Below are 10,463 nucleotides of genomic sequence, written 5' to 3' on the forward strand. Positions count from 1 at the left end.
AAATTTAGTAACCCGTCTAAAAACTTAATAAATATTCTTCCGAGAGGCCTCTCTACTTATCGAATAATAAATAGCAAGTGAAAGCATGTAATTTGTGTTTACATGCAAAATGGTTTTAATAAAAGTTTTTGATAATGGCTTTCAATTATGATTGACGTTTTAGTCTGCTTTCTTCTTCTTTTTATAATCCATTAGAATATGAAGTATTCAAGGATTAGAAAGATTATGTTAATCCGCAAAAAACAAAAAACAAACAAAAATACACTTTTCTGAAAATGAATATTCTATGAAGTGAACTCATCAAAGTGCTTGTTGGCCTCTCTTTCATAATTCTAATTGAATGGAGTTTTGATAAACGAGTAATAAATCTGATATTTACAAGCGAATTAAGTATATTTTCCCGTGTACTGATTGGTAGAAAGGAAGAATAGGCTGTACAGGGATTTACTTCTGAAGCAAACAACTTACCTCAGTTCTTCGTTTCTTTCGTGCTCTGAATTGTTAAGAAAGAGAAGGAGACAAATATGAGAGTAAAGGCCATGGGTCGGCGTTAGCTGCTAGAACATTTTATTATCAAGCTGATTTATAGTCCCCCCCCTTCTCTTTTATTCCTTCTACGTAAAAAAATATGTCTAGGCAGAGACTTAACGGATGAGGGAGGCCCTGACTGGCAGACATGAAAGTTTGTTAAGTTCTTTGGTTCAGTTTGACTGGGTCGAACTCCCACGCCAACTACCGTTGAAAATTGAAACTAATTTTGAGCGAACATCCGGTAAAAGTGTTTTATTTGTCTTTCCTAAAGACGTGTGATGGCGCTGCAATGGGTTAGGCACGTACGATGTCATTTTTAAACATTTATTTTTGTATATTTTTGTTATGTATAGGTAATCCTTCCCATAGTATTGCTGTCATTATCTTTAACGTGATAGATTAAAAGTTGCTGGAACGTGCATACTATGAATACGTAAGTAGGCAGATGTGGAATGAAAGTTGATCAGTCAAACTGAAGAGACAGGTAAATGAGAAATGGGCAGCACAAAAAGTAAGTAGCAGATTTACGAGTACGACTTCGAATGTGTATGATAAGATATAGTGAAGCTCTTGATAATAATAAAAAAACTAAACAAACTTACAAATAACGATTCCAAGTTGCGTTTGAGGAGTCTGAATTATATACCTAACTTAAAATGAGGCCATCTCTTAACCATTTAACTTAAATTAATACCTATAGTTCCCAGGAGAAACTGATCTGACGTTTTCAACACCTGATTACAGGAGTAAAGTATCAATATGAAGCCAATTTAAATAAAATTGACATTGCGCTGCTGATAAAAAACTGAAACCTGATGAATTATAAAATGAATTTCGATTTTGAACACTGATTATAAAACCCAAACATTTGGTACGAGACAAAATTGTGATTCACGATAATAACGCTATTCAAATAATAAATGATTTTGTTTTACAGATATTTCGCTGGAAAATATCAAAACAGAATGTTTTATACTCACTCAATAGATAGAAGGGCATTACCAAAAACTATGAGAAACAGATCCGGTTTAAAAGACATAAATTCACACCTCTATTATGATACTATGTTTAATTAAACAAAAGCCTTCTATTTAGATGTAAACAATGTATTTATATACACAATCATTTGATCGCACTAGTAGTTTCACCAGAAAATAATCTGCTTATTTTTTCAGTTCTTGTACTCACTAATTACAGGGTTATAAAAAAATTCACCAGATACGAAACACTATTACACTTTCACAAAACACAAACTTAGTGAAAACCAAACTCATAAATATTGAAAGCCAGTAGTTTTACTCTAATAACTTAAAAATTAAGATAGAAAAGAAAATTGGGTATACAAGAGTCCTTTTTTGGTCCATACTCCAAGTAATCGGTCTATGTTTATATATATATGTAAGGAAGAAAAAATATCGCTGAATAAAAAAATATATGTGGGACTGGCTAATAAACTTGAAAAAAAAAGAACCAAACAAGATAGGGATGGAAGTGAACATACCACTTAATCGGCTAATGATCACATAGCACACTAAGCTGTCTCGATTTTATATGGAGAATAACATCTCTACATTACTGGCTTCCTCACTGGCAAAATCAATAGAACCAGAATTTCCAATTGTAAAATATTCATAAAAGTAGTATTCTAAAGTTAACTAAAGGAAAGGTATAATGATGAAAGCTGAGAATCTATTCAAACACAAAGCTTTTGGTAGACAAAATGGGAAAGATAGTAATGTAATGATTTTATTCTCTATGTGAAATCTAGACAGTGATATGTCCACTTCCATCCCTATCTTGTTTGGCTCCTTTTTTCAAGTTCAGTAGCCAATCCTACATAGCTTTCATATTTAACGATAATGTTTTTTTCCTTATACTTGTTTATAAAATGCCATACATGGGTTACTAGGTTATAGAGTGTATTCTAAAGCTTTATAAATTTTGCGTATAATAATAATAAAATAGATAGTCAAAAACCGCCATGACTGTGTTTGCTTTCTCAAATGATGATAAAATTATAGTTACTGCTAGAACTAGGTAGGTGCTAGGCCTGTCATCATAAAAATGATGATGAACGAAAATAAGAAATCACGGTTTAGGCTATTCGCCGGTTTTCGACTTTGGGACGATCTGAATAGCTGAAAAGCGGCATATGCACCGGAGATAGGGCGACTGTGCCAGGTAGCTCTTCATATCTAGCGTCTGACAACTTGTAGAGAAGTAAATCCATATGACTTTTGTATTGCTTTAACACAGGCATTCGTGCCAACCCTACATAGAGAGTGCTAGCGCACTCTTCTATACATTGGACTCACACGTTAAGTGTCTTGCTAGTTGAATGTGTATGGCACTTTTCAATGTTTCATCGCAATAACATTTAATCTCTGAATATATATATATTACCTATACCGTTCTTATACTTATCGAGTTGCCAGGTTTCTGTTATACTATAAGCGTTTCAAGGTATTGTTCCTCTATGGTCACGAATATTCTGTGCTAGATTTTCTTGGTCGAAATAGAGTTTTGTGTAATTGTTGTAAAGCACAAAGCTACACAATTGGCTATTAGTACTGTACCCACCACAGGTATCGAAATCTGACTTTTAGCGATATAAGTCCATTGCCTTACTGCTGAGGCCGAAATAGAGAGACAAGTGCACTAATGTAATTGGAAATATTAATGCATATACTATTCAATACAAACCCAATGCCTAAGATGTTTTCTTGGATTCTAATTTTGAACAAATCGCTTCCTCTCTCTCGTACGTACCAAGCGTTCAAAGTTTTTGGTTGTTTATTTCTGATTTTTCTTAGAAAGGCCCGAAGCTGCTTCTTTCACACATCTTAAGACTTCAGAAGCGTAATATGTAAATGTGCCAAGCTTATTTTATCTTTTTAACCTTTAACATTTGGTATTCACTTGCTGCAACAAGCCAAAGTGTGCTCATTAAATAATGGGTTTGATACTAGCAGCAGATCCCAGATTGACCTAAAATTCTCAATCTAGAATTTCTTAATTGTAAAGAGTTTTCAGAACATGGTGCTATTATGATAATGGGTATAATTTCAGAATTTAAGAAATGCCATGTGAGAGGTTACCCGTGATTTAATACCTTAGAGAGTTGGTATAGCACTTCTTTATTCACCACCTCTATGTCGAATCCCAGGAAATGCTGACGTAGTCTAATGCTGTTGGCGACATACCTATTTATCCGAAATCTAACTAACGATATTTCGTTGAAGATCGGTTATTTAACGAAATATGAAACCATGAAAAATTGACTCAACTGAGAAGTCGATTAAAACACTCTTAACAACTTAAAAAACTATAGTGTCGTACTGTAAAGTTTTGTGTTTCATCTGTCATTATTTCGCTAAATTGTTTAGCAAGAAGTGAAATACTGAACACCTCATGCATCTATATTAGAATTAAAACGTTAAGAATTATTTTTGAAAGTGGTCTAAGTTTACGAAGGAATTAATTTGTTATCGATTTAATGGTAATTTGTGTTATAAAGGATAAAAGGCGTAGCCATGTGATTAATGTATAAGGTCGAATATTGGAAGAGTTGAAGCTAAAGGCGTGATATCTCTGAATACATTCCGCACTCTCAGCTGTAGGCGAGTTACAAATGTGACAATCAATCACATTATTAATTTCAAAGAGCTAGGCAAAGTCCTTGTGACGACTAGTGTTGTAGGCTAGCTGCCTTCTTCCTGGTCAGTAACTTAACATTAGGAAAAACTACATTTGATTTCTAGAGGTCTCTGACCTAGCTGTTTAGCTTATGTGCAAATAAGATGCCGCCTAGGTTGAAAGAATTTCAATTCTAAAATTGTTTTTGTCAATTAGAAACAATAGTGAAACTAGTTCTAAACACAAACTGCTCTGTTGGGCAACATATTATCAAGTTATACGACGGTAAAACTTTAACAAATTGTGTGATATGTAAATATGAAGCAGTTATAGTGACTTATCATTATATAACAGAAAAAAATAAAAATAAAACGGCTGCATCTTTTTGAACACAGTATCCGATGTACAGAAATATAACGGATGAGTCATCTTTATGTTAACCTTACTAATTTAGGCTTCTACCTGAATTTTAAAGAACAGACTGGTTCTCAACTTTCATTAAGTGCACACGGAGTACAATGCATACTTTACAACCGAATTCTATATTTTTTAATTATTCCTTACCTTCATTTTCTTTGTATTTTCTTGAGAAGCAATAGAGTTTTAATAGTTCCAGTCCAGTGTTTATGAAAGATATTCCAACTTATTAGCGGTGAGCAAAAGGTAGAGATTGACCAGTACCTCTCAGAGCCAGAATGTAAAGCAGTGATCTCCTTTTTAACCTAAACTAAGCTTATAAAATCATCCGAATCATAGTTCACAACAAACGAAACTAGTTGTAATGGCTTCTAAGCAGCCTTACACAACAAAATCCTGGAAAATCACTAATCCAAAATGTCCCTTTGGCCAACTGACTTGTCATCTCTTCTTTAGTGGATCTATGAAGAATGCCGCTAGGTTTCAGTTGGAATATTTCTTGGGAACTTTTCTGCACCTGGCGCGATTCATGCTGTTCTGTTTTCCGCCCGTGAGCATCACGCACGAATAGCGGGGCGACGCGAGGGAAAATACGGCCAGCGCACGGCGGGATGCCGCCCTGGTCCAAGGTGGCAGCGGGCTACCCTGCTGTTCAGGACATCACAGAGTGGTTCTTTCATAGCTGAGTCGGTTGGAAGTCGCATTGGAAAAATCAGGTGGTGAACGAGTAACATTGTTCCCAAGCTCCATTCATTGTGCTGTTGTATAGTGATACGTAGTTTAGTTTTAGTTCAACAATGAAACCCAAAACTGGATTTTGTATCGAACAGAGCTGGAAGCTGCTTAGCGTGTAATTTTCTTGAATTAATTTGAAACATTTGCTTAAAACTTCCTACACTGTATCATTTCCTATTATATCCGTCTTAATTTGTCGTTCAAATATTTTCATACGAAGTCTAATATTCAATGTTGTAGTGGTAGTTTATAAACTGCAGTGGGAAGTATTCTAACTTATATAAAACTTGCCTACTTAAGAGTGAGATGTGTTTCAGTTCCTACATAATTTACTTACCCATCTAAACAGTACTGTAACTGTTACAGTGAGATGAACTTCATTTAACATAATTTACCTACCCATCTCAACAGTGCCGTAACTATTACAGTTAGATGAGCTTCATTTAACATAAAATTCACATAATCATGTAAAGCAGGGGTGTTGATGATTACAAGAAGAATCAAGGTCTCAGACCCAAGAAGCAATTAATTTTAGGGAGAGACTTTTAGTAGACGTCTTTTGGTTTTTAAAAGAAATGCATTCCAATATATTGAAAGAAATTTGGTCAGTTTGTATGTATAATGTTAAACACAGTAGTTGAAAAACATAATGAAATACTCTCTACTATATTACTAGACATTTTTTGTTTGCAGTTTTGTAAAACAAAAAACATAATGTAAACTGTACTGTATCTGTAGGTGGATGAGCTTCAGTTAATATAAAGAACAATTACTTAACCATTTAGATAATACTGTTATGTTCTAGGAACATATGAATGAGCGTAAAGAAGAATGAATAACAATATGTCAATCATACTATATCTGCTACATCCAATATCTGCGAGACATTTCGCCCGAAAAAAGGGAATCATCAGGTTGGCCAGAATACAACAGAAAAAAGTAGGGTTTGAGACGTTATTTATATTATCAAACTACGTTTACAACAACGTTATAGTTAACTAGAGTTAGTTAATGAAGTGTAATTTTTATGAATTTCATATAAGTCATTTACAAAACAGATTTAGGGTAAGGTTTACTAATACAATATTAATTATTTACTTTAACATCAATTATTAATACTAAATTAGTTAACGTAAAAACTTAATGCAAATAGTTAACGTAAAATTTAATATAAAACCTTGAGTAACCACGTAAACTGAACGGTTGTAAAATATGTCCGTTCTCCACTTATTTTATCATATTTGATTGGTTTTGTGGACCTATTTAAGCCTGCTTTACCACAAAAATTCCTACTACTCTTATCAAACGATGTTATTAGTTACTTTATTATTTGCCCCCCAGCGGCATGTCTGCGAACTTACAACGCTAGAAACCGGCTTTCGATACCCGTGGCGGACAGAGCACAAATAGACCTTGTGTAGCTTTGTGCATAACTTAAAACAAACAAACAAAACTTTATTATTCCAGTTTTTGCCATGGGCAAGACTTTTTTAATAAAGTCATACTAATCCCAAATTCCTCCTTTTTTTGTATCACAGAAGGTGAATTTCTATAAAGTTATTCACTTCTGTTGTTTAATGAACTTTATTGAGCATCCCAAACCCTATATACTTATCCTTCTCATCAATGTCTTTTACCAACCTGACATCTTATCGTTCAAGACTCTTCATACTTTATCTACAAAACCACAGTGCTCAGTGTTAAAAAAAAAGAAGAAAAGAAATGAAAAATTAAACCTTTTGGTGAATGACATCCAACCCAGGAAGTGGCATGTTAGGTACTAATAATTAAACGTGGAGTGTGTAATCACAGCTTATCCCCATTTATCCCCGACTACAGTGGTGCTAAGGTCTTTGTAGCTGTATGTATTTCGTTGTTTGAGGTATTTAGAACGTGTTTACGTATTAACTTTTTTATTCGAAATATTCCTGCGAAACAGAGTATAACAGTCTACTAGGATGTTGTTCCAAATCTTCCGTGATCCATTACGGAAAATTAATTGCATTGATTGTAAATTATGTTGACATAAAAATGATGCATTTTTAACAGCTTTCCTAACAAAACATAGTGGGCGTTAGGAGGATGTTGCCAATGGATTACAGCTTCGTTTCTCGGAGTTTTCACTTTAGCCCTCAGAATGAACAGGAATAGTTTCCTATAACTAGAATATTTTAGATTTCATCCTCTTTGTGAAAAAATTTTACATGAAGTCAAAACATTCCTCAGTTGTTTTTAGCCCTAAACAAATTTCATCACGTCGAATATATTAGGATACGCCATTTTTTCGCCCATGGTTATAAATCCAATGTGTTTTAGACTAGGTGGCAGTAAATTAATCTCTACAATACTAAATAAAATTGTCAAACAATATGGAACAGAACGAAAAAAAAAAACATCGTAAAACTTTATATAATTCGAGTAATATTTTGCTGTTTTCATATTTATAAATAATTGCAAATGTAATTTTTTACATTTGAGAGAATTTTTTTACCAGAGTTTTATGAGAATGAACTATTACAGCAAAAAATTAAAAGGTAGATGAGTCATTTGAAAAGAGAAGATGAAGTAACGGTATATTATCAAGAACTTGAACTAAGCCAATACTTCCTGAAGATATCTACTTTTCTACGACAGTGATTAGCGTTAGAGGATAATACATCAAGTTCTACATTTGTATGTACAAACACGTATGGTACATAAGATTGAATAACAGATTCTATTAACACCGATTGACTAATTCGAATTCACCTCACAGCTGGTTTTCATGGAAATTCCGCCACCAAGTCATCGCCCTTTTCCAGAGTTATAAGACATTGTATGGAAACGGCATTAATGCTTTTAAACCATAAATATAAATCTCGGAGAAAAAAAAACTAATAATTTTCCACAAATTTTTTACACGTCAGTATATCTATCCCATACCAATTAGCCAAGTCAGAATAACTATACATTTAGTTACTAAACCATCATCAAGTTTGAAATTTCGGGTCTTTTGAAACTCTTCTTATCTCATCAGTGGTGATTTATTATGCTACTACCACAAACAATAGAAGAAATGAATTCTTTCGAAGAATTTAAGAACATTTAACTTTCTATGTAGTTGGTGAGTTCTACTTTGGAACCCTAAAAATACTAGTGATACCTTCTCATCTAATAGTTACCCTGTACGAGTGCTATAAATGTCGGTCACTAGTTAGTATTTGTTTTCAAATATCGAACTTCTGAGTTGTATGGGTTTGCTATCGGAGTTGGCTAAACAGTTGATTATTCAGATCCTAGACTGTATTATGAGTATCTACTTTCAAATAAATCAGAATTACACTCGAAGATACTTGATGAGTTCTTCTTTGGACTCGCTGTGGAGACCAATCATTATAAGTGACTTTACTTCAAATGCTCAATATTTTCGACATCTGTTCTTCCTCGTTCATTTACTTTGCATGGGCTTCTAGACGTTTACACTAGATCTAGCTGTATGTTTGTTTCACATAGGATTCCACTACATCCAACAACATCTTAACACTCAACACAGGCGTTTTGTAGAAAAAATGTTTTTTTATTCTTTGTAACAGCAACCATCAAGAAGAAGCACGTACTTCACTTATTGATTAGGTTTATTATAGTTTAAACAGACAAAGAGTTTTTAATTGTTATTAAGAAATTTCTGTATTTTTAATGAACTACAACTAAAGCTAAGATCTAATATTTATGTCTCCATCGCAGGCATAAGTCTTAATATGTTGTTCATGGTTATTATTATGGAATTATTTTGTTTCCAATCGATGTCTGTTCACTTTATGGTTAACCACGGAACTATAATATGAAAAGTAAATATAAGACAAGTATACCACAAGAAATAAAAGTGAAATGCTTCAGACAGCATTATTTGACTAAAGCCAGAACTGGCTTATCCAAGACATAAATTTAAAAGACTTTGGGTAAATCTTCTTATAAAACAACATAATAGCTACACTGAAACATTAACTATTCTTAATCAAGTGTGTTGAACAAGTAATTGTTAGTACGGAATGGCTGATTAGTGAAGTTTAAAGATTATTTTATTGCTTCAAAAATTAAGGCGAGTTTTTTAAAAGAGTAACAAGATATGTAAGTCGACCCATGAATCAACAGCATTATACTGTTAATAATCCTATTAGGATTCACAAAGCCACGTGGAAGATAATCATTAAAGGTCGGGTGCAAATAACCTAAAGCCTTAGAAGTAAAAGCTAATTCCGATTTATTTTCACTACACACCTGTCAACATTAGTTAAAGATGGAATTTTATTTCTTCATTGGAAAACAAAAAAAAAGTCATATATAACCCAAACTGACAAAAACTCGCAAGGTAAAAAAACAAGCACATTCCAACATAAGCAGACTGTAAGATAAGATCGAAATAATAATATACGAAGATGATTTTCAATGAGAAATAAAAAGATGGAAAATGAAAGACAGCAAAAAGAGACAAAACAGACTGTATTTGTTTGATAAAATATAAAAATATATCTATTTGACAAAAAGTGATTTTAATTTCATTTTAGGTATTTCTTTATTTGTTTGTAGTTTAGCATAAAGCTACACAATGTGCTCTCTGTACTGTGTTCATCACAGGTATTGAAACCTGGTTTTCAGCGTTACAAGCCTTCAGACTTGCCGCTAAGCCACTGGAGGGCTCCTTTCTTTGAGTCTAATAAGGTTTATTCAAATAACTTCATATTTTTTGATAGATTGTTAGGCAGAGTTTTCATGATGAAACTTTGTTGAATGGACGGCAACTGCCTGTTGTAGAAACACAAGTATAGAGGACGATGTTTCGAAAGTCTTCCGCCTGGGACCTGAAGAAGAAAAGCGGAAGACTTTCGAAACGTCGTCCTCTGCACTTGTGTTTCTACAACAGGCAGTTGCCGTTTATTCAACAAAGTTTCATCAACTTCATATTTACTCAAAAAGCACGAAGCAAAAAGTATCTATTTGGCAAGGTGTTTGAATCTCAAATTTTTACAGCTATGAATTGGCAATAATTTAATCAATCTTACAATATTTCACCATAAGTTATACGAGAAAATTCCTTAGTGAATTTCAAGAAACAACATAAAATACGTGCGGTAAAATAAGATGATGTCGAATACGTGTTTAATATT

General features: G+C 33.4%; 1 long non-coding RNA gene across 1 annotated transcript in view; it reads left to right on the forward strand.

Moving 5' to 3' along the window:
• The first annotated feature begins 895 nt into the window (after positions 1-895).
• Positions 896-10,463, forward strand: part of LOC111085037 — a 21,411-nt gene continuing 11,843 nt past the window's right edge. Inside the window, exons 1-2 of the long non-coding RNA XR_002609905.1 lie at positions 896-1,042; positions 6,125-6,258. This is a non-coding gene — a long non-coding RNA (uncharacterized LOC111085037). The remainder of the gene's footprint in view (positions 1,043-6,124; positions 6,259-10,463) is intronic.

The sequence above is a fragment of the Limulus polyphemus genome, unplaced genomic scaffold (genome assembly GCF_000517525.1).
Source record: "Limulus polyphemus unplaced genomic scaffold, Limulus_polyphemus-2.1.2 Scaffold211, whole genome shotgun sequence".
Classification (NCBI taxonomy): Eukaryota; Metazoa; Arthropoda; class Merostomata; order Xiphosura; family Limulidae; genus Limulus; species Limulus polyphemus.